Source organism: Canis lupus, chromosome 1 (genome assembly GCF_003254725.2).
Source record: "Canis lupus dingo isolate Sandy chromosome 1, ASM325472v2, whole genome shotgun sequence".
NCBI classification, from domain to species: Eukaryota; Metazoa; Chordata; class Mammalia; order Carnivora; family Canidae; genus Canis; species Canis lupus.
Window position 1 is genome coordinate 44,459,491 of NC_064243.1, and position 24,239 is coordinate 44,483,729.

The 24,239-nt window shown below is 37.3% G+C and overlaps 2 long non-coding RNA genes across 4 annotated transcripts; one reads left to right on the top strand and one right to left on the bottom strand.

Moving 5' to 3' along the window:
- Positions 1-589: 589 nt before the first annotated feature.
- On the bottom strand, positions 590-24,142 carry LOC112644332 (uncharacterized). Of its 2 annotated transcripts, none has more exons than XR_003126294.3 (4): positions 23,987-24,142; positions 20,802-20,890; positions 19,190-19,270; positions 590-3,046 (listed from the first exon to the last, which is right to left on the bottom strand). It is a non-coding gene; the product is annotated as an uncharacterized LOC112644332 (long non-coding RNA). The 2 variants fall into 2 exon arrangements; XR_004810655.2 differs by lacking the exon at positions 590-3,046 and adding an exon at positions 18,225-18,277.
- On the top strand, positions 11,722-20,920 carry LOC112644333 (uncharacterized). Of its 2 annotated transcripts, none has more exons than XR_007412789.1 (3): positions 11,722-12,079; positions 15,907-16,028; positions 20,788-20,920. It is a non-coding gene; the product is annotated as an uncharacterized LOC112644333 (long non-coding RNA). The 2 variants fall into 2 exon arrangements; XR_003126295.3 differs by having other exon boundaries at positions 15,907-16,143; positions 20,788-20,907.
- Positions 24,143-24,239: the final 97 nt, after the last annotated feature.

Consider the following 24,239-nt stretch of genomic DNA (forward strand, 5'->3'; position numbering starts at 1 on the left):
GGAAAGTTTTGAGTTCCTAATGCAGGTGTTAAAAAGCTACCCAAGTGAATTCTGAAATGCAGAAGTATTTTTCCATCTGTGGAAAGAGTACATTGTTCCTGTCAAAAGAGAAACAACCACCCAAGAGGGAAGAAATCCCAAACTTCTCTCTCCATGTTGCTCTTTGGGTTTCTGGTAGCTCCAGGTTGGACTGCAACCATAATTACCCTCACCTGGGCCGCCTGGTCTTCATCTAATAATACCAGAGCCAAAATACTTCACAAATAGCATTAATAAATGAAATGGGTCAGTAGGTCTCAAAGGCCCCTTTGTAATTTATATTCCAATATTCAACAAATATTAGTCAAAGAATCTGGATTAGGTGCAAGGTATTGTTTAAAATGGGACTACAGGGATCCCTGGGTGGCGCAGCGGTTTGGCGCCTGCCTTTGGCCCAGGGCGCGATCCTGGAGACCCGGGATCGAATCCCACATCGGGCTCCCGGTGCATGGAGCCTGCTTCTCCCTCTGCCTATGTCTCTGCCTCTCTCTCTCTCTCTCTCTATCATAAATAAATAAAAAAAAATTTAAAAAAAAGTTAAAATGGGACTACATGTGGAGTGTTTTGCTCTAAGGGATGAGAAAGCTACTCAAATCTGGAATTCACTCGGAACTCCATTCTGTGCAGGACATGAAGAGAATATGAACTGGGAGGGGAGGAGTGGGAAAGAGAGTGGAAGGAGGTTTATATCTGTAAATCAGTCTAATTTCCTGAGTGTCTTGGATTGCCCTACAAAGAATTTATGCAGAAGTGTAGGGAAGCCCACCTTCTGGTAATCCACTATAATCCATCAATCATAAACTTGAAAGACACTGAAAAAGTGGTCCTGTTTCTTTGCATCTCACACTCTCTCTAACCCCACCAGCCTCTGGGTCTAATTTGTGAATCCATACCATGTTCCCTATATAAGAATATGACTTTTGAATCTACCTCCTCCACTGATTTGGAGGCATTGTTTCATAAAGTTTAAGCGCTGGAGCAAGCCTCTCAGTGAGACTATTGCTTTTTTGCAGATAAATGGAGTATCATTCAAGTCTGACTCATCTCCTAGCATAAAACCTGGAAGATAAGCAGAAGTATGATTTATCCTTATATTTAAAATTAGGGCAGGAACAAATATATCTTACTTTTATCCATTAAAAAAATAACTTCTTATTAGAACGATTAACAGTCAAGTTATATTTCAGTACTTTCACAGTTATTTAATAATAATATTGCTCATACCCTATTACAAGTAATTCTAACTTGTTTAATGCCTTCCATTTATGATATGGATCAAATGTTACTTGAATGAGATCACTGAACATCTGGGACTTGAAAATGTTACATTTATACAAGGATTTTGAGAAACTAGGATTGGCAGATATTATGGCAGGAATTGGCAGGGATCTATGAGACATCATTTACCTAACTCAAACTTTTCTTGTTTTCTCATCTTATATATTTTTATTTAAGAGTTATTTATTTATTTGAGAGAGAGTAACAGAGAGAGAGAGAGAGAGAACATGCAAGCAGGGGGAGAGGCAGAGGGAGAGACAGAATCTCAAGCAGACTCCCCTCAGAGACCAACATGGGGCTCAATCTCACAACCCTGAAATCATGACCTGAGTCAAAATCAAGAGTCAGATATCCAACTGACTGAGCCACCCCAGGAGCCTCCATCTTATACATTTTTAAAAGGCAACTGCCCAAAACGTAGAAATGAACATGTTTGGTTGAATTGTCTCTAGAATCTTGCATAACTAAACCATCGATGTCATTATTAACATTTTTGTATTGCATTTTTCTCGCTGGCAAACTGAGTTGGCAACATAGCCAGTTGCCTCTGATTTACTGATTATCTTTCAAGCTGATGACCTCGTAGCAATGGATCTGAAGTCTTCCCCACCACCCCCACTCTTCTTGGTATTTCTCTGAGATGCCAGATCTCCAAGTCTGCCACTGTCTGAGTATCTAAGAGATGGCAGTGATAAAGCACATGATCTCATGTAAACTATGTTATTTTGACTTTTAAGTTTTCCTTAAATATAAATCCTGGCTAAGGCTGCCAAGAGGTTTGGCAAAGGTCAACCTGGTTTTATTCTCCCTTGGTGGGTGAAACCAGAATTTTTTGGCCTTACAAATTCTTTGTGGTCTCCACAAACAGCTCCTCCTTTCTAAATTAAGTTCATCTTCAGTGTTTACTCAAATGTGTTTGGCCCACTAATACTTCTTTTAATGAGAATGCAGTTCCCTGCCAGAGGTCCCATTTGGATCATTTACTTTTTCTTTGTTGATCATATCAAGCAAATCATTACAAATAATAATACTGTAATAACATAGTTCTTTCCAGGAAATGTCTTCTTGCTGATGACATCTAAGACTCGATATTATTAAAATCTGACTTGTTTTTTTCATCCTGACTGCACTGCAATTTAACACCTCTTCAAGAGAGACAATGTGTAGAGATTTTTCTGGCTGGTGATCAGCATTTCAGGTTGGTGGTCAGATGAAAGCTCTGACAGAACTCTTTCCAAGGATTTGTTGTACATGCTCAAATTCTTTGTTCTGTGTTGACTCAAGCTGTTTTATAAAATACCTCTGTAAAGACAGGACACTGAGGCAGTTCAAAACTAAACAGAAAAATAATCATTTCATTTGTTTTTCATTTTCCAAACATGTATAATCCAAATAACTTCATTATCCCTTAATGACTAATTAATGCAAACTCTACCAAATTTATGCAAAAACCTTATAAAAAGTTCTGTTTTGAAATAAAAGCATTTGCCTCCATCTTGTATTTCATCTGCTCGCATCCCATCTGTTCTAATGCTCTACGAAAGAGATTTTCCTGAATTAAAGAAGGAAATGATGCTGGTTTTGATAGAACTATACAAAATCTTCCCAAAGTAATATTTGTTTCCAGCAGAACTTTGTACAGCACACTTAGTAAATCATTTCTCCAAAAAGGTGGCAAGAAGCACTTCTTTGGCAGTTGATGGATAACAACAACAAAAAATTGAAGTGTCTAGGAGAAAAAAAAAAAACATTTAATCTTATTGTTAGGATGTATTTGGCTACCATTATAGAATACCTAATCAAAAATTTAAAAATAACACATAAGAATTTCTATTTCTCTTAAATCAGAAGCCTGTCAACAGGCTGATAGCACAGCTCAACAATGCCAGAACTATGGTCAATATGAACACTCCATCCATCCATCCACTCACTCTTTTCCTCAACATGCCTTTATACATTCCACTGGCCTCCTCTATGCCAGCACATGTACATGCTCATCCTGGGGCCAGTACCATGCAAGGCTTTATGGCTGATACAAACAAAATGCCAGGTAAGGTCCTTGTAGTTAGGATGCTAACTCCCTCTTTATCGAGAAAAGGCCTATACAAACGAAACCGAAGTATAACAGTCTGACATGACAGGCAGTCAGTAGATTGTCACAGACTATATCCATCTGGGTATGAACTCCTATGGGCAAAGTGAAAGCTGAAAAAGAATTTTCTGGACAGTTATTTAGTGGCTCATAAAACTGACTCAAATGTTGGAGTACTAAGACTGGAAACTGGAGAAAATCAAAGGAATCCACAACCAGGGTCACCTAAGAGGAACTCCTTAACTGTGAAACCACTACTGGACTCCAGGTATAAGATACAGTCCCTGCCAGACGAATTCTTAATTGTCTTTTCATTGTACATCTGGCCCCCTGTTCATACCTACTGTGAGTTCATGACCTGTGAAGCCCTGTTCTAAGCCAAGTTAACTCTATCTCATTTAATCCTCAGGATGACACCCTAAAGAAAGTTAACTGTCCCACTTTACAGGTGAAAATACTGAGGCTTACAGGGCCTACGGTTAAAGAGCTGGTAAGTGAGAGACTGGCACTCAAACCCAAGCAACTGGCTCTACCACATTATCTGCCTCTCAAAGTCTAGGTAGGAGTCTCTGAGTTCCTAAGCCAGTGGCCTATAATCACAACCACCAAGCAAAGCATATATACAACCTTTTTAACTTCCAAAACTCACAGATAGCCAATTCTCTAACATGGGAAGATAGATCAAACACTGACAAGGAAAAATTTACAAGTAACACTTCAAAGACTACAAAGAGAGAGAGGAAAAAGTAGATTAACTATACCCTCAAAACTTGGAAAGAAACATCCTAATTATGCTCAAGGTATAATTTCCTATACTCAGCTATATCCTGAATGTTTGTTTCAGCCTAGTAAAAACTCAATATTTTGTTATAGTTTATGGAAAGATAAATTAAGGTCAAGTGTTAAGTTTCCCCTTTTGCTGTCTTTAAATTATGCCAAGACAACTCTGATAAAAGATAGCTTATCTAATGTCAGTCTTCAGATCACTGGAGATAAAAATGTCCTTACTTCTTCCTATTTCTCAATATCTACATGATTTTCAGGAAATCATATACTTAAGCATGAACTCAGCGAGGGTTTTATTAAACACAAAAGAAGGAAAACCAAACCAGACTAAAACAAAAGAACTTGGGTATGGGATAGAAGTAAAAATACAATCATTTTATGGATGCAAAGTTAAGCTAGCCAAACTGAGACCTTATTTCTTTCTAAGGGATACAGATAAACAGTTGTGCCTAGACCCATCTTTGTATCTCCCCTTAGCATTCTGCTCCAAATATATGGTCTTACCTCGCTTTATACTCCAATACTAGAACAGAGAAAACCCTATGGTTAATGTTCACAATGATCCACTCTAAGGAAAAGTGAATAGAATTTATTGTTTTGCTCTCAAATATAGAGAAAAAGAAATCGTGCTATTGCCAAATTACCTCTTGGATTTGGGTAACCCATATCCAATAACCAATACAATATATACAATGATGTATTTTGATTACAGAGATGGAAACAAAAGTGGGGTAAAGGGAAATTTTAAACTCCTTAGAAAAAAGAGCCCTATTCTATTCACTGTGGACTTCAAATCATAAAAACAAAATTTCGAAGGAAATTCTAGTGTCTTCTTTGACAAAAGTATATAACTAGGTACCTAAAGTATATAAATATCCAGTATTTTTGCTTCGGAAGAAAATCCTGGCTTGATAAAATTCAGAATGTGAATTTTAAAGGACACATACCACTGGAGCTGGCTCAGCTAAGTTAGGAACAAGAGAGTAAAACTAAGGACACATCTCAGAGACAAATTCTGCTCTCATATTTCCTTTTTCATATTTTGCACACAATCTATCCTCAATTTCCTGAAATGTCATCACTCTCCATTTAATAAACAAATGATAAAGAAAGCTCAAGTCATGAAATCAGTGGCACAACAATCTTCATTTGATTTGTTTTTAAACCCCACAGTTAGCTCCAAAGGCCATTTTGATTTAAAGCCTAAAGTCAAATACCCACCATTTGCTTCAACGTGGATGGAACTGGAGGGTATTATGCTGAGTGAAGTAAGTCAGTCAGAGAAGGACAAACATTATATGTTCTCATTCATTTGGGGAATATAAATAATAGTGAAAGGGAAAATAAGGGAAGGGAGAAGAAATGTGTGGGAAATATCAGAAAGGGAGACAGAACATAAAGACTGCTAACTCTGGGAAACGAACTAGGGGTGGTAGAAGGGGAGGAGGGCGGGGGGTGGGAGTGAATGGGTGACGGGCACTGGGTGTTATTCTGTATGTTAGTAAATTGAACACCAATAAAAAAAAAAAAATAAAAAAAAAAAATAAAAAAAAAAAAAATAAAAAAAAAAAAAAAAATAAAGCCTAAAGTCAATGACTTTTCGAGAAGTTTCCTGTTTTCTTTCTTCATACAACCATATGAATGATAAGAACTTGAAGCTAGTTCTAAACATAAACCTTTCTGTGTTTATACATTTCTACTGGTTTAGTTTTCACCATGGGACTCTGACTCTCAAAATATAATTTCTTTTATAATTCCACAAATATAAATTTTCCTGAATTTGCTTCTTGACAGCTTTCCAATAGCCAAAATGGCCAAATGACTTTATTGTTTTTCTAATAACATGGGCAGTTAGGGCAAAGGAATCTCATTCATCTCTGACTAATACTTGTTTTTCATTTGTAAGGATAAATATGCTGAAAGGAAGTTTTTGGTGACTGGAAGAGACACAATGTTATTTCTATTTAAACTAACTTTCATTAAGAAAACTTCATACTGAGTTAAACCAGTCTATTATCCTGTCCCTGACAGGGATGTATTCCGGAAAGCCATGATCACTTTCCATGAAGTTAAAATCAAAAGGCCAAAAATGTACTCAGAAAAACTCTAGTTTTTCTTAATAATTATAATCATCCATAAACTCAATCTCTTTGTAGTTTAACAGGGAGAACTTTCTTTTTTTTTTTATTGGAGTTCAATTTGCCAACATATAGCATAACACCCAGTGCTCATCCCATCAAGTGCCCCCCTCAGTGCCCATCACCCAGTCACCGCCCCCCCCACCCACCTCCCTTTCTACCACCTCTTGTTCGTTTCCCAGTTAGGAGTCCCTCATGTTCTGTCTCCCTTTCTGATATTTCTCACTCATTTTTTCTCCTTTCCCCTTTATTCCCTTTCACTATTTTTTATATTCCCCAAATGAATGAGACCATATAATGTTTGTCCAACAGGGATAACTTTCTGAGGAATTATGTTCCACATGCACTTACTTTTCGCCTAGTAAGATCATTCTTGTTTGTCCCAAAATGAGGTAGTTGAACATTCAAGGCTGCCTCTAAATCTTTCTAATATTTGAAAACTTATTTCAAATATTTTCTTTGTAAGGAACACCTTTCCCTTCTGTTAGAAAGAGCGATGGATTAAATGATCTTTATTTTCTCTCCTTACTTTCTCTATTTTTATGTACTTCTATAAATCCATAAATACAGTTGAACCTTGAACAACATGGGCGATCAGGAGCACCAAACCCCTGTCCAGTTGAAAATTCACATATAACTTTTAAGGCCCCAAAACTTAACTACTAATAACCTACTAATGACTAGAAGTGTTGTCAAAGACATAAACAGCTGATTAACATATATTTTGTATCTTAGATGTATTATATACTGTATTCTTACTATAAAATAAGCTACAGAAAAGAAAATGTTATTAAAGAAAATCATAAGAAAAAATACATTCACAGTATGTAAGATATCTACATATAAGTGGACTTGCATACTTCAATTCCATGTTGTTCAAGGTTAACTGTTCTTCATTTTAAAGATATTTACTAGGAATATTAAGTCTGTAGACATGCTATCAGGTCTTATTGATCCTTGATTTTTTTTTTAAGATTTTATTTATTTATTCATGACAGACACAGAGAGAGAGAGAGAGAGAGAGGCAGAGACACAGGCAGAGGGAGAAGCAGGCCCCATGCAGGGAGCCTGTTGTGGGATTCGATCCCGGGACTCCAAGATCACACCCTGGGCCAAAGGCAGGCACTAAACCTCTGAGCCACCCAGGGATTCCCGATCCTTGATTTCTTAATCAGCAAAATGAGAAGACTGGAGAGAGATAATCTCTCAACTAACTTTTTACAGTTAAGCTGAACTTTGGACGAAAGGTCACAGTCTGAACTCCACTTCAGTTCTGCTCTACACCTCAACGAAAACACAATCAACATCAAGGTCACTTGTAAGTGGACATAAATCCAAAATATTTTATTCAGTTGAATTATCTGTTTTTATTTACTATTCCTTAATTAGGTTCCGTAAAAGTTGCCAAACGGATAAAGTTAGTTTTCCTTCTGTGTCTCGCCCTGAAATCTGCATGTTGAGCTTCCCTACCTTTCCTCTGCAATATCCTTTTGGTGTTCTCACGCTGGTGAAGGTAAAATCTACAGAAAGCTTTTGTATGGTCTGAACTTACAAAATGGCCTCTTTCACATAGAAAAAAAATCCTGAAATAACATCAATAATAATTACTTTACCAAATATATTAAACACAGAGTCTCCTCCAAGAAAAGCGTTTGTTTTTAAGAGGTGTAATTAAATTCAGACTCAAATTATGCAAAATGAATATTTCAAGCGGTAATATTAAGATCTCTTCTAATGATATAATAGAGATCTTATACCATGTAAAACAATGTTTATACAGTTAACAGTCTCTTTGGTAGTGCTTTAAGTGTTTAATGACCTTCTTGGGCACCCTGATTTATTATTAGATATAAGTTTTGCTCCTTTTAACAGCCATTTTGTTTCTATAGCCATCACTTATAGGGTAACTCACTTTATGACAATGCAGAGCAATCATCTAATACTGTAACATATTTAAATTAAATGATCCCATAAATTATACCAAAATAAATTCCAGGTGGATCAAAGAGTTAAAGGTAAATGAAGAGAAGGAACAGAGAACGCCTTAAAAAAAAAAAACTTTACAGTAAAGAAAGCGTTTTATAATACAACTCAAAATATAGAAACCATGAAATAAAGAATTGCTGAACTCAGCTACATAAAAGCAATATTAAATGGGAAAATACTTGCAATTCTTAACACCGACAAAGGGCTCATTTCCCTCACATATAGAGATCCCCTAGAACCAATAAGTAAAAGAACAAAAAAGTAGAAAAAAAATGGGTAAAGATATTACCAGACAGATCACAGTAGGAAATACAAATAGCTTTTTAACATATGACAGGATATTCTACTACACTTGAAATAAAGGAAACGCTATTTCAAATTTTACTGAGATACTTTTTTCCAAAGATCTGATTTGTAAAGATGAAAAATTTAATGACATGACATGTTTGTGCATTCTCATACATTACTGATTGGAATGTAGTTGATGCCTCTAGAGAGGGAATTTAGTAATAACAACTTACATAAAATATGCATATCTTTAACCTAGCCAATTACACACACACACACACACTCTACATACATACTCATGTCTCTATAAAATGATATATTTTTAAGTCTATTCATTAACTACAGTAAAATTCAAAGTAGCAAAATAACAAGAGTAGCTTAAAAGTCATCAAGAGTTACCTGATTTAAAAAATTATGACACTCCATACATTGGAATAGAATGCTAAAGAGCTTTCTAAAGAAAGGATGAGGAAGCTCCTTATGTTCTGCTATGCAACAAAAATCAAGATATATTTTCAAATTAAAAAAGAAACAAAGTGCAGAATATCATTTGGGTAAAAATAGGGGTAAGGAAAACATACATGTAATCACTTAAATATGCAGAGATCATCTCTAGAAGGACATTCATGAAATTAGTAATGACTGCCTCTAAAGAGGGTAACTGGGAGGGGGTGGGAGCACCTGGGTTGGCTGAGCATCCAACTCTTGGTTTCAGGTCAGGTCATGATCTCAGGGTTACAAGGTTGAGCTCTATGTTGGTTGGGCTCTGCTTGAGATTCTCTCTTTCCCTCTCCTTCTGCTCCTTCCTAAGCCTGCTCCATGCATGCAAGCTCTCCCTCCCTCTCTCTAAAATTAATAAATAAATATTCTTTAAAAATAAGATAAAAATAGAGGGAAACTAAGTTGGGGAACAACACAAGTAAAATGAAACTTTTCAAAAATTGTGGATCAGTTGAGCACTTGTTGCTCACATAGTACAGGCAGGCACTGTGACACGGGATCTGCCATTATGAAGATATAGCCTACTAGAATGAGAAAGCTAGCAGATATGATACATTAGAGATCCACCATGTGTTATATTGATTGGCCCTAATCATAAACGCAACTAACACACAGAGGAGCTGGAAACAGAACAGAAACACTTCTGAGCTGGTTTGGAGTCTCAGTATTCCAGGTAGAGGTAAGAGTACAAAGGTGTGTAGGCCCAGCCCACCTGCACCAGGAATTTGATTAGTAGGAGTCAACTGTTTTCCTTTCTTTCCCTCTTTCTTTCTCTCTCCATCTCCACACTTATATACCTAAAGCAGTGGATATGGCAAACTGTTGTATGTACATGATGTTACAAATTGATTATAAAGCAAATATAAGGAAATGCCTATATTTGATAACACCAAAATTACTTCCCTGGCATATAAGCACAATAGGAGCTTTCTATTTCTCTATCTTTATCTCTCTCTACTAAGCTATTATAAACAAGAAAATCAATTAAAAATACATGTATTTTATACATGGAATGCAAAGTGATAGAATTAAAATTTCAACAAATTACAGTAGCAGATTTCTGGGTTTTAATTGCTTCTTTCATCAGAACGTTTCTTCCATTTTCCCACATCAGTTCTGATTTGAAAACTCTTAATAATTGTCCAAGTCTGCGACAGAGACACACACACAGCTTGCTTCCTACCCTGGAAGTCTTCCCTGTGTCTTTGGCTGGAAAGCACGAAGGAATCAAAGCATTTCCTTAAATAATGGAAGCCAACATAAATCCACTTATTCTAAGAAACAATAGAAATGAAATTTCCACTGGGACCAAATTCAACACAGCTGATTAGCATTTCTTTCATGCTAAATATCTGGCTTAGACATCAGGTTAGGGGTTAGTAGAGGTGAGTCCATTAGCCATTATATTAAACATGAACATTCACCAAAAAGTCATTAACTTGTGTTTTACTTCTTCAAATGTCCTTTCTCATTCTTAATGATCATATTAAGTATCCTATCTTGGGCCATAATTTTGTTTGGTTTTCACATTTTTCTAGCTTGGACAGTAAGAGGCTTATTCTGGAACAATTAACAAACCAGACCAACCCACCAGCTGCCAACTGGCAATATTTTGTTATATTTTATGTTGTGTTCTTAATCCATCTTCAGAAGCATTTATATCCTGTTAATGAAAAGACCCATGTAGTTGTTTCTATTCCGTATGTAACATAAGTAGACAGGAGTGGGAACCCAAGAAAATACCAAAAGATGTATGTTCTTTGGAGAAGATCACCAACCTTGTTTATGTATCTAGTAGGCAAATCTTTTATAATCTTTTCAATAAATCTGGTACTTAAAACAGAATCTGTCTGCTGTTATGATAAAACTACACCTAATCACTGGTTCTTGTGGGTTCCAGAGTTATATCACATTTATTGTACATGTTCTTTTCATCCTGAGTATTCTCTTTTCTTCCACTGGCCATTTAGCCCAATGCACTCACCTCAAACACTAGCAGTTACCTGGGCTTCGCTTTACATTCCTTACTCTCTTTCATGATTTTAATTCACCCGTTACCTTCTACTCCAGATTCTCTTCTTTTTGTAAACCAGGCCTCAAATTTCTAGCTTCAAACCTTGGCTTCAATATCTTCTACTGACTTGCTTTATCTTTTACCAATCTCCAAATGCTTCTCCAGGTTTTTAGACCTCTGCTTTTTTTTTTTTTTTTTATCATTCTAACAATACGAATTCTTCATTTTTGGCGTCCGTCACTGCCCGCGGTGCCCTAGTATAGCTCTCATCCTTGGGCAATCACAGAATCAGGAAACATCCATCTTGGAAACTTGCTTCAACAGCCATACTCTACCATCCACTTTACATTGGACTGTGTTCACTGAGGTCCAGTATGTATGTCATATTCACTGCTGTGTCCCCAGCATCCATTACAATGTCACTTATTCCCAATCACACATTAGATTCCCAATCAAGAAACGTCCACTGAATGAATTTCTAAGATGGTAATGAAAGCTATTTCTGCCCATTTTCCCACATAGTTAAACCAATATTTTGATTTGTTAACAACATATATATCACTTTCTCTGATACTTATTTTCCTGGTTTGCAGGCATAGGTTTGCATGCATAGCTACGTTGGGTAGTACAGAATACTCACACAGCAAATTCCATGGATCATCTATATCCTAAGACACAGACCTCATGAAATGGCCCTTTAAGTGAGAAAACTGATAGAAACCACGAAGCTACTCTCTAAGACTGATGAAATTCTAAGATCACCAAATTTATAGAAAGTAAGATAAATTGGGAAGGCTCAGAAGACTGGCTTAAAGATAATGAAGAAGTTAAAAAATAAGAAATATAATTGTTCTGGGATGCTGTGAGAATACCTATAACTTTCTCATATTTTCCCTAAGCCAGCTTTCATAAGATTCTAAATCTTGCCACAACACTCCCTAAAACAAAGACATACAGGTAAGTACAATGCTATGGAAAAAGTTTAGAATATATGATTCCTGGAGGAAAGACTATCCTATCAACACAGCATGGATAATAATTCTTTTTCTGTAAAATTGTAGAGAGAAAGAAATATCTGGAAGATTTTTAAACTGATATATAATATATATACAGTACAATGCATAAATCTTGTACAGCTTGAATTTTTATTTTGTATATAACCATGTGGCTACCAACCACATAAAAATATGTGGTTCTAGGACTCCAAAAGGTTCCCTCACACCCCTTCTCTAAAGAATGGTTCCTAAAACATTCAGTGTGTACCCTACTGGAGAGATTTTAGGTGATTCTTCTTCTTTTTTATTTCTTAGTGTTTATTTTAATTCTTTTGGTATATCTAAAGGTCAGAAAGTGTATATATACATACAGAATTCAAAACAACTTCCTAGAATGGTTTTAGTATTGGCGAATCACTGACATTCTTATTTTGAAAGTTTGAATTGTCAAATATGTCTAAAGTTCATTCTTGCAAGCTAATCTATAGCAGCATTTGTTTCGTTTATAAAACCTTAAGTATTCAGACAAGAGCTGGAAAAGCCACAATAAAAAAGTGTGGCCTATTCTGTTGCTAGAGTTTTCTACATTAGTTTTACCTATATGGTCAGAAAAATAAGGATGTCATTTTCCTTGTTGACCTATTAAGCATAGAGGTACTAATGAGCCAATCTCAAGGAAAAGGACTTGAGGTACCAAACTCCTGATTTTAGCATTTATGTACAATTAATTCTCTTATTGTTCTTATTTTTCTTTGTATATTTCTTACTTTCCTTTTTTATCCCCTCCTTAAAACTTACCAAAGCTTTCTTTTCTATCTAACAGTTTAATCTTTTCAACTGTCCAAGACAGTATGTCCATGTTATCTGAACCTTATGGGAAGAAGGGCATACTCCTGGGCATTGTATGGTGCTACAGATCGAGTGTTCGTGTCCTCCAAAATTTGTGTGTTAACTTCTCATGCCCAACATAACAGCACTTGGAGGTGGAGACCTTGGGAGATAATTAGGTCGTAAGGGCAGAACCTTTATGATTGAAATTAGTGCCCCCATAACAGAGACCCCAAAAAGTTACCTTGCCCTTTCTTCCATATGGAAAGACAGTCCTTACCAGACATTAAATCTGCCCAAAACTTGACCTTGGATTTCCCAGCCTCCAGAACTATAATACATTTTTGTTGTTTGTAAGTCACCCAATCTATGTAATTTATTACAGCAGCCTAAACAGACTAAGACACGTGGCCAACTGAAATCAAAGTGGAATGAGCCCAATCAAGAAAGAAAAACATAGGGGCACCTAAGTGGCTCAGTAGGTTGAACATCTGCCTTCGTCTCAGATCATGATTCCAGGTCCTGAGATCAAGCCCCAAATGGGGCCCCCTGCTTAGCAGGGAGTCTGCTTCTCCCTCTGCCTCTGTCCTTCCCTATGCTCATGCTCTCTCTCACTCTTTCTCTCAAATAAAAAATAAAATATTTTTTAAAAGGGAGAGACAGAAAAAAATCAAAATAAAAGATTTATTACTGACAAAGGTATTTTAAAGAAGGTGGCTTAAAAAAAAAAAAAAAAAAAGAAGGTGGCTTAGATCTGTAAGTACAACCAACCTTGTATTACCTATGACTGTGAGTTCAGCATCCAAAAGCCCAACTCACTGCAGAGACAGCATCCTTTTCAAGAAATACTCCACTGGACAACAGATAAAAGCCTACTCACTGCTCTAGGAAAGATAGGGAATTGAGCCACTGCACACTCAGTACTACTAATCTCATCAAGCAGATAAGTCACCAAGCTGAGGTAGATGAGAGAAGGGCAGAAACTCCACTAAGGAAATTGAGTAGAGGTCTTCTTTTATGAAAACATGCAGATTCTGAAATATAGTCTCCCCCAACACACTGGATACTTGGCTGACTGATACTTGGATCCTTAAGGGTTCCATAAATCCAGATTCAAATAATTCCAAAGGAAAGGAGTTCAGTCGTCCATTTCTTCTGTATCTTTCACTACAGCATTTCTTAAAGTGAGTTTATAAATAAATAAACAGACAAACAAATAAGTTCAGTGAGATAAAAGGAACTTTTAAAGGACAGTATGAAATCTTATACTCAGAGTATATTCAGTCACACACAGGGTTCAAACTAAGAAAATGTGCATTGTTGAAAAGACAAAACACAGAAACTGGCTTACTAGTAACTGATCTCTTTTGTGCCTGAACTTCCAAACTCCCCTTAATCTCACTGTCACAACCTGAGATGATGGGTCACTGGAGTTTCAATGTCAAGTGTAGTTGGCACTGGATGAAATGTTGAAACTAAAATTCCCACCAAGCCTGTTTTTGTAACCTGTGAAACATATTCACACAATTAAGGACCCATTTCCTGAAAGGATATTCTCAACTTTCCAGACTCTGCTAACTTAAAATCGGACCCAGCCTTCAACTGGAGAGTGTGAGGATTCCAAAAAGGAAACAAATGTTTTGAAGTACAGATTTCAAGTGGAGTGGGAAGGGGAAAAGTTTATAAGATAATAATTTTTCAAAGATTTCTCAAAAAGACTTCATGCACATTTATTTACTTACTTTGTAAGTTAGCTTCTTACTAAATTTAGCATACATGTAGGAAAGTGCGTAAATTGTAAGTGAATTATTTTAGAATGGATACATCTGTGTAGCCAGCCAAACTGAACATTGCCAATACTGATAAAACTTCCCATTGCCTCCTCCTCTGCGATCTCATCACCAAAAAGACCACTATTCTGACTCCTAACACCATGCACTAATTTTGCCTAACTCTGGGCTTTATGTAAGTACAATTATACCATATGTACTTTTTTGTGCTTGGATGCTTTTACTCTGGTTACATTTGGGAGTTTCATCCATGTGGTTACACATAGTAATAGTGGAGGTTTCTTCATTCTTATTGCTGTTCAGTATTCCACTGCATGATATGCCACAATTTATTTATTCATTTTACTGCTATTGGAAATTTGCATACTTTCCAGTTTGGAACTATTACAAAAAGTGTGACTGTGTGAATTCTAATAATATGTCTCTTGATGACTACTGGTACACATTTCTGTTGAGTATATTCCAAGGAGTCAGTCATAGGTCACTAAGTCTGTGGTAACTTGTTACAGCAGTAATAGGAAACTCATATATCTCCCTCTTCGTATGTTTATTGATCATAGGGATATCCCTTTTCATGAAGTGCCTGTCTGGTACTTTTTTTTTTTTAAGATTTTATTTATTCATAAGAGATACAGAGAGAGAGGCAGAGACACAGGCAGAGGGAGAAGCAGGCTCCACACAGGAAGCCCAACACGGGACTCGATCCCGGGTCCCCAGGATCACACCCTGGGCCGAAGGCAGGCACCAATCCACTGAGCCACCCAGGGATCCCCCTGTCTGGTACTTTTAATATCATATTGTCTCCAGGGCTGGAGGTGGATTTCCTTATATCCTCTGCATTCAAGTCCTTTGAAGATAATATTTATCATGCATTGTCCCACTCCATGGCTTATTTTACTCAGTGCCTTTTTTTTTTTTTAAAGATTTTATTTATTTGAGACAAAGAGAGAGCGTGAATGCACACGAGCAGGAGGAGGGGCAAAAGGAGAACCAGGCTCCCTCCTGCTGAGCAGGGAGCCTGATAAGGGCTCCATCCCAGAACTCTGGGGTCAGGACCTGAGCAGAAGGAAGCTACTTAACTGACTGAGGCATCCAGGCACTCCAGTGCTATTTTTTGAAAAAACAAATCTCCCAATTTTAATCATGTCCAATGTATCTTTTTTCTTTACAGTTGGTGCTTTTTGTGAGCTTTTGAGAACATCTTGCTTACAAGGTCATGAAGACATTCTCCAGGATATCTCCTAAAAGCTTTATTATTTTGACGCATCTGGAATTATTTGGATATTATGTAAAGTAGGTGTCAAGATCTACTTTTTTCCACTTAGATAACCAAGTGATCCAGCATCGTTTATTAAAAATGCCTTTTTTTCCTCTACTATACTGTAATGACATCTTCATCATATATCAGGTAACTGTAATATGTGTAGATCTACTTCTGGACTTGTTTTCTAGTCTATTTATCAATTTACCCATTTTTGTACCTGTTTAGAAAAGAGTTAGCAAAGCAGGCCTGAGAATGCTATCCTTTGATAGGCTTGCACATAAGAGCAGCCCGTGGCTAGAATGCAGAACTTAGATCCATGGAGGGTTCCTACCATTCCCAGAACTGATAGGAATGTCTCACTGTGCCTAAACTGTACAAGCAACGTAGATTATGCTGAACACTTGTTTTCCTTTTAGAGTTTGGAACCTGCATGTGTACTTGACAGAATATGTGCACATGACAAACCCCCAATAAAAACTCTGGGCATGGAGTTTCTAATGAGCTTCTCGGATGGACATTTCACATGTGTTGTCATAACTTGCTGGGGTAATTAAATGTGTTTCCACCGGGAGACTATTGGAAGTTTGCACTTGGTTTCCTCCAGAGTTCACCTCACATGTCTTTTCCCTTCCCTGATTTTGCTTTGTATCATTTCACTGTAATAAATCATGTCCATGAATATGACTATACCTGAGTCCTGGGAGGCCTTCTAAATCATCAAACCTGAGGATGGTCTTGAGGACCCTTGATACAGCATGAATATCATATTGTCTTAATTATTCCAACTTTATAGTCATGATATTTGATAATAGAAGTTTGTCAAATTTGCTATTCCTGCCCTTTTTACCCTTTAAATGTTCATATAAGTCTTAAGATCAACTCAATGTTCACAAAACTCAATCTGCAGTTGAATTTTTATTGGGATTTTATTTGCTCTATGAATCTTTTTGAGAAAATTTATATTTCTACAATATTTAGTCCTCTAATCCATTTACATGGTATAGCTGGGTCTTCTTTCATTTCTTTCAACTTTCTAAATACTATTTTGTAGCTTTTTTTTTTCTTTTGGGGAGAAGGTCTTGTACATCACTCATTAGATTTGTTATCAGGCATTTGGTGGTTTTGATGCTAATGTAAGTCATATTTTTCATATTTATTTTCTAGTTGTTTTCTACTGTTTTATAGAAACATGATTTTTGTATATTGGCCTTTTATCTAGCAACTTAACAAATTCGTTTATTAACTCCAATAGTTTAACCACAGAGCCTTTTGATCAGCTATGTAAATAAGCACATCATCCATAAATAACAAGGGCTTTGTTTCCTCCTTTTAAATAATCATGAATTATGAATGAATGAACCTGAATTATGTCCTTCCAAAATTCATATGCTGAAGTCCTAATCTCAACCTCAGAATGTGACCATATTTGGAGATAGAGCCTTTAAAAAGGAGTACCCGCACTCTCTCTCTCAAATAAATAAAATCTTTAAAAAAAAAAAAAAAAAAGGACAACACTATGCATTCATTACAATGGCTATCATGAAAAAGACAATACCAAGTGTTGGTGAGGAGGTGGAGAATCAAGAGCCCTCAAATTGCTGGTGGGAATATAAAATGGTATAGCCATTTAGGAAACAGCTTGGCAGTTTCTTAAAAGATAAATATTAAACAACCCGGCAATTCCACAAGTAGGTACCTACCCAGAAAACGTCAAAACACATGCTCACACAAAGACTGTTACATGAATGTTCGTAACAGCATTATACATAATGGCCCAAAACTAGAAGCAATCTTAAAATTGATCAACTGATGAATGGTAATTAAAATTGTAATATATCGGGATCCCTGGGTGGCGCAGCGGTTTGGCGCCTGCCTTTGGCCCAGGGCGCGATCCTGGAGACCCAGTATCGAATCCCACGTCGGACTCCCAGTGCATGGAGCCTGCTTCTCCCTCTACCTGTGTCTCTGCCTCTCTCTCTCTCTCTGTATGACTATCATAAATAAATAAAAAAATATATATATAAAATTGTAATATATCTATACAATGAAATACAATCCAGCAATAAAAACGAATGAACTACTACTACATGCTACTGCACTGATGAACACTATATCAAAACACTGTAAGTAAAGAAAGTGAGATGCAAAAGATTGCATATTATTATGATTCTATCTATATGAAACATCCAGAAAGTAGAAATCTATAGATTTGCAGAATAGCAGTTACCTGGAGTCAAGAGTATGAGGGAGAACTGATTGCATTCAGGCACAGGGAAATCTGAAATGAGGGAAATATTCTAAAACTAGATCATAGTGATAGTTCCACTACTCTATAAATTAAAAATCACTAAATTACAAATCAGTGGAAGTGTGCATTCACTTACAATGGGTGATTTTTATTGTATGTAAAAACTATACCTAAATAAAAGTATAATAAAAAAAACCACCATGGGATCAGGTGGGGATATACAGATAAAACAAGTATAACAATATGCTGATAATTATTGAAGCTGAACAATGGATTTCATTATGCCATTTCTTCTACTTTTATGTATGTTTGAAATTTTTCACAATAAAAAGTTTTAATAAGGTAATGAGAGATTAAATTAAAATCATTTTATAAAGCCACTCTACTAAGTATTTGATATAACTCAATTATTATATCTACATTTAATTTTCAAGTCATTACGTTAAATGTGGCAGTATTCAACAGAAAATTGGCCCAGAGGATGCAAATGACTGATGTATTAGCTAGATACGTATTTATATGTTACATCCAACAACTTAAATAGACCCAATACAACTCAAAAATCATGGTGTCAAGAGGTCATATAGCTAAAAGAGGTCACCAGATGACCTCTGCTTCTGAAAGGGTTTCACACAATAAAGCTATCTTTTCCTTCTCAATTATTTAGAGATGGACACCAGAAAGTTATTCAAAATCCTTTTGGTATTTTAGGTCAACACAATCTGGCTGTTTTAATTAATATCTTCCTTCAATATGTTGATGGCCACGTCAAACAATGAATATTAGGAAGCCAGAAGTAAGTTATGCATCCATTATATGTCTAGCTTTTAATAAAAAGAGGCCAGTGAAAGAAAATTACTGAGAAATTAAACACATTATTAGAGAGTTTTTAGGAGACTTTAAGATACTGTAATACCCAACTAATTCATGGGACAGATGTACCTAAACCAGTAGCTGGTAACTGGAGAAAGGGACTTATCTGGAGGGTGTGCCATGGAATAGGTAGCAGTAAGATAGCACCATCTGTTGGAAAGAAGAAATGTCAATCACCAATAAAGCATTTCTGATTCAGGGGGAAAAAAATGTTTAAGTCTTACCAAAGTGCTTGTTAAAGAATCTTGTTAGAATTAGAAGCTTCAAGTTCAATGGAATAAGTACCAAATTGTGTTTATACATCATATCTCCACAGACTTTTTTTGTATAGGTTGGGCTGTTACACACACACACACACACGAGAAATTTATTTTATTTCATAGATATAATTACATATTATATACAAGATACAAAAATCTACATTAATGTTTGCATCCCTGTAGATGTCTTTGAAATGTCACCACCTTTTTATTTTCTTCCACTACTTTAAACTCTGAAACAACTATACATAGCCACACAGAATCTGTTCTTATGACTTCCTGGAAGTTTCTGATCTTCATAATTATTAGACTCCTACAGACCACTGCCAGGTTTGAAAGAACTGTCAATAAATTTTGTACAGCATATTAAAATGCCCTGTCCAAAACAAATAAACAGACATTCCTATTATAATACCGATTCTTGGGAAGAAAGAATGTTATATTTATTTCGTATTCTGAATAAAACTCCTGGCCTATTACAATGCATAAACATCTAAGCACCAGAATATCTGGTACTCCTACTTGAGTTCAATAAAGTATTCTTCCTCAATCTCTCAAGTTTCCTAAAAACTCAATGCTTCTAAAATCATTCTCTGTGCTAACACAGATAAAACACAGGTAGTTCCAACCACTAGCACAGAAAGTTCTCCAGTCCTTTCCTGGAGGATACCACCTATCATTCACTCAAAAGAAGGTATTTTGGGGACACCTGGGTAGCTCAGCAGTTGAGCATCTGCCTTTGGCTCATGGCGTGATCCCTGGGTCCTGGGATCAATTCCCACATCGGGCTCCCTGCATGGAACCTGTTTCTCCCTCTGCCTGTGTCTCTACCTCTGTGTGTGTGTGTGTCTGTGTGTGTGTGTGTGTGTATCTCTCATGAATAAATAAATAAAATCTTTATTAAAAAAAACAAAAGGTATTTTTAAAAATATGTCTAGCACAGACTATTTCTAAAACCAGTCATTCCCATCCTTCAATTTTTTGAGCACTAAATTTATAATTAGTTTTTTTAATCTTGTGGGACAAAGTTCATATGCTACAAGAAAGTTCAGGCATCTTTCATATTAAAAAAATACACCATATGAAATTTCCTGAGATGCTATCTATAGTTTCTGGACCCAGCTTGCAAACCATTGCCTAATTGCATGCAGTTGTGAATTTTCATATGCATCATCATTTCCTCTGCTCAATTATCCACTTAGTTCAGCTTAGGAAGGACTCATTTGAAAGAGTTATTGGAAGACGTGTCAGGGGTGTAACTTCCCATGATCTAAAAATGGAAACTTCGGGTAGGATCTCTTAAAGCAAATAGAAAAGAAGTAAAAATGGATCCAACCCTTGCCAACTTCAGTCTGAGACTTCAACCATCTGAAACATATGACATCCTTTTCTCTCTTTGCTTGGCAGATATTGCTACTTACCAAGAACTGGGCCTTGACCTGGCCTGAAAATCCAGTTCAACCAGTGCTCAAGAACATTTGTCTTCAAAGGGGACAAATAAGGCAGTTCTCTGTGGAGTGGGAAGAAAATAGAGATTGCTTATTTCTAGTTTTAATGTCTATTTTTGTAAAAGTTTTCTAGTATATGCAATAAATTATGATAATAATTGATAATCAAATAAATATATATAAGTGGGGATGAAAGCAAATACACTATATCTTTTACCAGTAGAAGAAATCAAAGAAGTTTAGAGTCTGCTATTATACAAAAAATTGGAATTGCTATAGGAGATAAAATCTGATCGCTATCAGTATTCGAGAATTTTTCTTATATACTGCATCTTCCACTCAAAACAAATGAACAAAAAATACTTGATTTACTACGATACTTCCCAGTCAAAAAGAAGAGCTTCCTTACTCTTATATTCATGACCAATATAATAATGACTATAATTGTTTTTTGCTCAACCTTGAACCATACTTCTCATTTAGTACCAATTACTATGAATAGACACTTTGGAATACCTCATTCTTTAAATAATTGTATTCATCAACACTACTAGGAAAAAGGATTTGATTTACAGGATTTTATTTACCAGAGTCTCAGCTATTTATACATGAATTTTGATAGGCAGTAGTGCAATTCACAAAATGCTTCCAGTTCTCTGCTTTCTCAAGGTAGGACTATACATCCTAGTAAGGGTGGAGCCATATGACTAATCCAGCCAGTGGATTTTGAGCAATGTCACTTCTTTTCTGGAACACCTGATTGTTAGTGTAAGATCTACCAGGGTTCTCCCTTTTCTTCTCTAGCCTGGTGACCAGGTTCCCAGTCAGCCTGAATATCTGATTGATCATTATGAGTAAAGCTCCTCTGCCAACTTGTTAGGTCCCAAAGCATGACTAAGAAATACATCTTTGTTGTTTTAAGACACTGAGATTTAGGGGTTGGTTGTTACCAGAGCATGATCTGGTCTGCTCCAAATGACATTCTGAGGAATAATTGAAATTCCACTCAAAACCCCACAAGTCATAACTCAAAGTTTTGGCTAATAAGTTTTTGTATATCACAAGAAATCCAGCCTTAAAATGAAAACTACAGGAAGCTCTCTATTAATAAATTCCCCCATGAGACAAATTGGTTCTACTGGAATAAGTAGAAGGAATTTCAGCCTTTGAAATTTCAGAGTCTTTGCTATTAGGTGCCATGTTGGTCCACTCAGAGGGCAAAAAGCAGAAAATTGTTCTCTTCCACCTTGACTTAGAATTTTCCATCTTGAGACCTCACCTTTTAAGTTGATAGCTGGTGAGACTGGCAGAACCAGTTATTCTTCCAATTTTTCCTTAATTTCACTTTAAGTCAAAGGAGAATTAATCTGGTATAATCAATTCCTCCCCCCAGACCCCATCTATATTTCATAAGGCAATAGTGTCCAAATATGTTCTCATACTGTTTTATTTTCCTCCCAAGTGACTATGATATTTTCACCCCAGTAGAACACAAAAGATCTACTCTGAGCTATTCCCAAAAGCCTCTCTCAGACATAGGAGGCAAGTGGTTCACTGCATCAGAACTGAACTTAAAACCTCTGTGTTCAAGTCACACCTCTGTCACCAACCAGTCATATGACTGGGCAAGTAGTTAACCTGTGTCAGCATCTGTTTCCTCCCCTGCAAATTGAGAATAGTAGTGGCCTTGCCTCTCTGAGGCTTTCAGTTCTAAAGAGACATGACATCTAAAAACGATTCAACATCAGAGTTCCATTATTGGGAGGACAATCTGTTTATGGATATTTACAAATCAACATTGATTTACTGCCTTCTCATAACATTTTTAGATAACATTTGTTAGATTTTATTTATTTATTCATGAGAGACAGAGAGAGAAACAGAGACATAGGCAGAGGGAGAAGCAGGTTCCCTGTGAGGAGCCAGATGTGGAACTCCATCCCAGGACCCCGGGGATCATGCCCCAAGCCACAGCAGGCACACAACCACTAAGCCGCACAAGTATCTCATAGATAAATTACTTTTGATACTGCTCTACAGTTTCTAGTTTTTATTTCCCCTTTCTAATTTTTCTCATCTCCATTTACAGACCAGAGACTCAAGTTTATGTCACAAAATAGAAAAAGCCAAGCCAAAGCCAAGCTGTAAGCCTCTTCTGCTCAACCCTAAACACTTCCCTCTTCTTCTGGATGCCTTCCTTTTCCTAATTCAATTTCAAGTGCCTGTGGTCACCTGAAATTTGTTGTTTCTCCTACTATTGTCCATTATCTTTACACCTTAGGATATGGCTTTCTGTATTAACCAACTTGCCAGTCAACTGTGTGTGGGCACAAATTAAGGGCCTATATTGCCCACCATGGTGGCTTTCTGTCCCCACCTACATCACTAAACAGAAAAGAAATTCTATAGTACAGGTTTTTGAGCAGATAAAAAGGGAGAACGCCATTTTGGGAAAAGCAAACCTTTTTTAAGGTTTTATTTATTTATTCATGAGAGATACACAAAAAGAGAGACACAGGCAGAGGGAGAAACAGGCCCCCTACCAGGAGCCTGATGCAAGACTCGAACCCAGGACCTGGGGATCAGGCCCGGGGCGGAAAGCAGATACTCAACCACTGAGCCACCCAGGCACCCCAGGAAAAGCAGACTTTAATCACATTCTGCAAACCACTGCCTTCGCAGCTCATAAACTGAAGACTACAGACCCTGTCCATGAAGTAGGGCTGAGATAAAATTCTGCAGCAATTACTAGTGAAAACGAGAATAACCCCAATAACTCTCAACAAAAGGAAAAAAAGTGTTTTTTTTTTTTTCTACAACAGCTGGAAAATATAGGTTTGACGTCTGCCTACCCAAGATAACTTTTGAAATTTATGTTGGTAGCCTTGAGCTTCAACCCTGTTGAAGGCAACGAAGGGAACGTGCTACAGGGGGGCAGGGGGGCATGTGCGTCGGAGCAGAGCTGAAGAAGCCACCAGGACACGAGGGCTTGTTTGCGCGGATGACACACTCGGGCAAGCACCGCAAGGCGGGGCGTCTACACCCGCCGGGAGCTACCGCAGGGCCTCAGGCTACAGGCCCCGGGATGGCCTCATGGACGCCCACTGCCGGCTCCTCCGACTGCAGCCTGCGGCGGCCCCGTGGTCTGCACGCACTACCTGGAGGAGCACGAGGCGATCCTGATACGCTTCGGCCGCGCGGAGAAGGCAGACGGCGAGCAGGCGGGTGCCCGGGCCTGAGCAGCAGGAACAGCTGCGGCAGCCACAGCGCGGTGACGGTGCCGGCTTCCCGGAGGAGGAGGCAGTCATCCCGGGCCGGGGCCGGCGCCCACGACGCCTTCTGCACCCCCCGCCCCCCCGGCCGCTTCAGGAAATGGCCCAGAGGATGCCCCACCAGGACCACCGCAGGCCC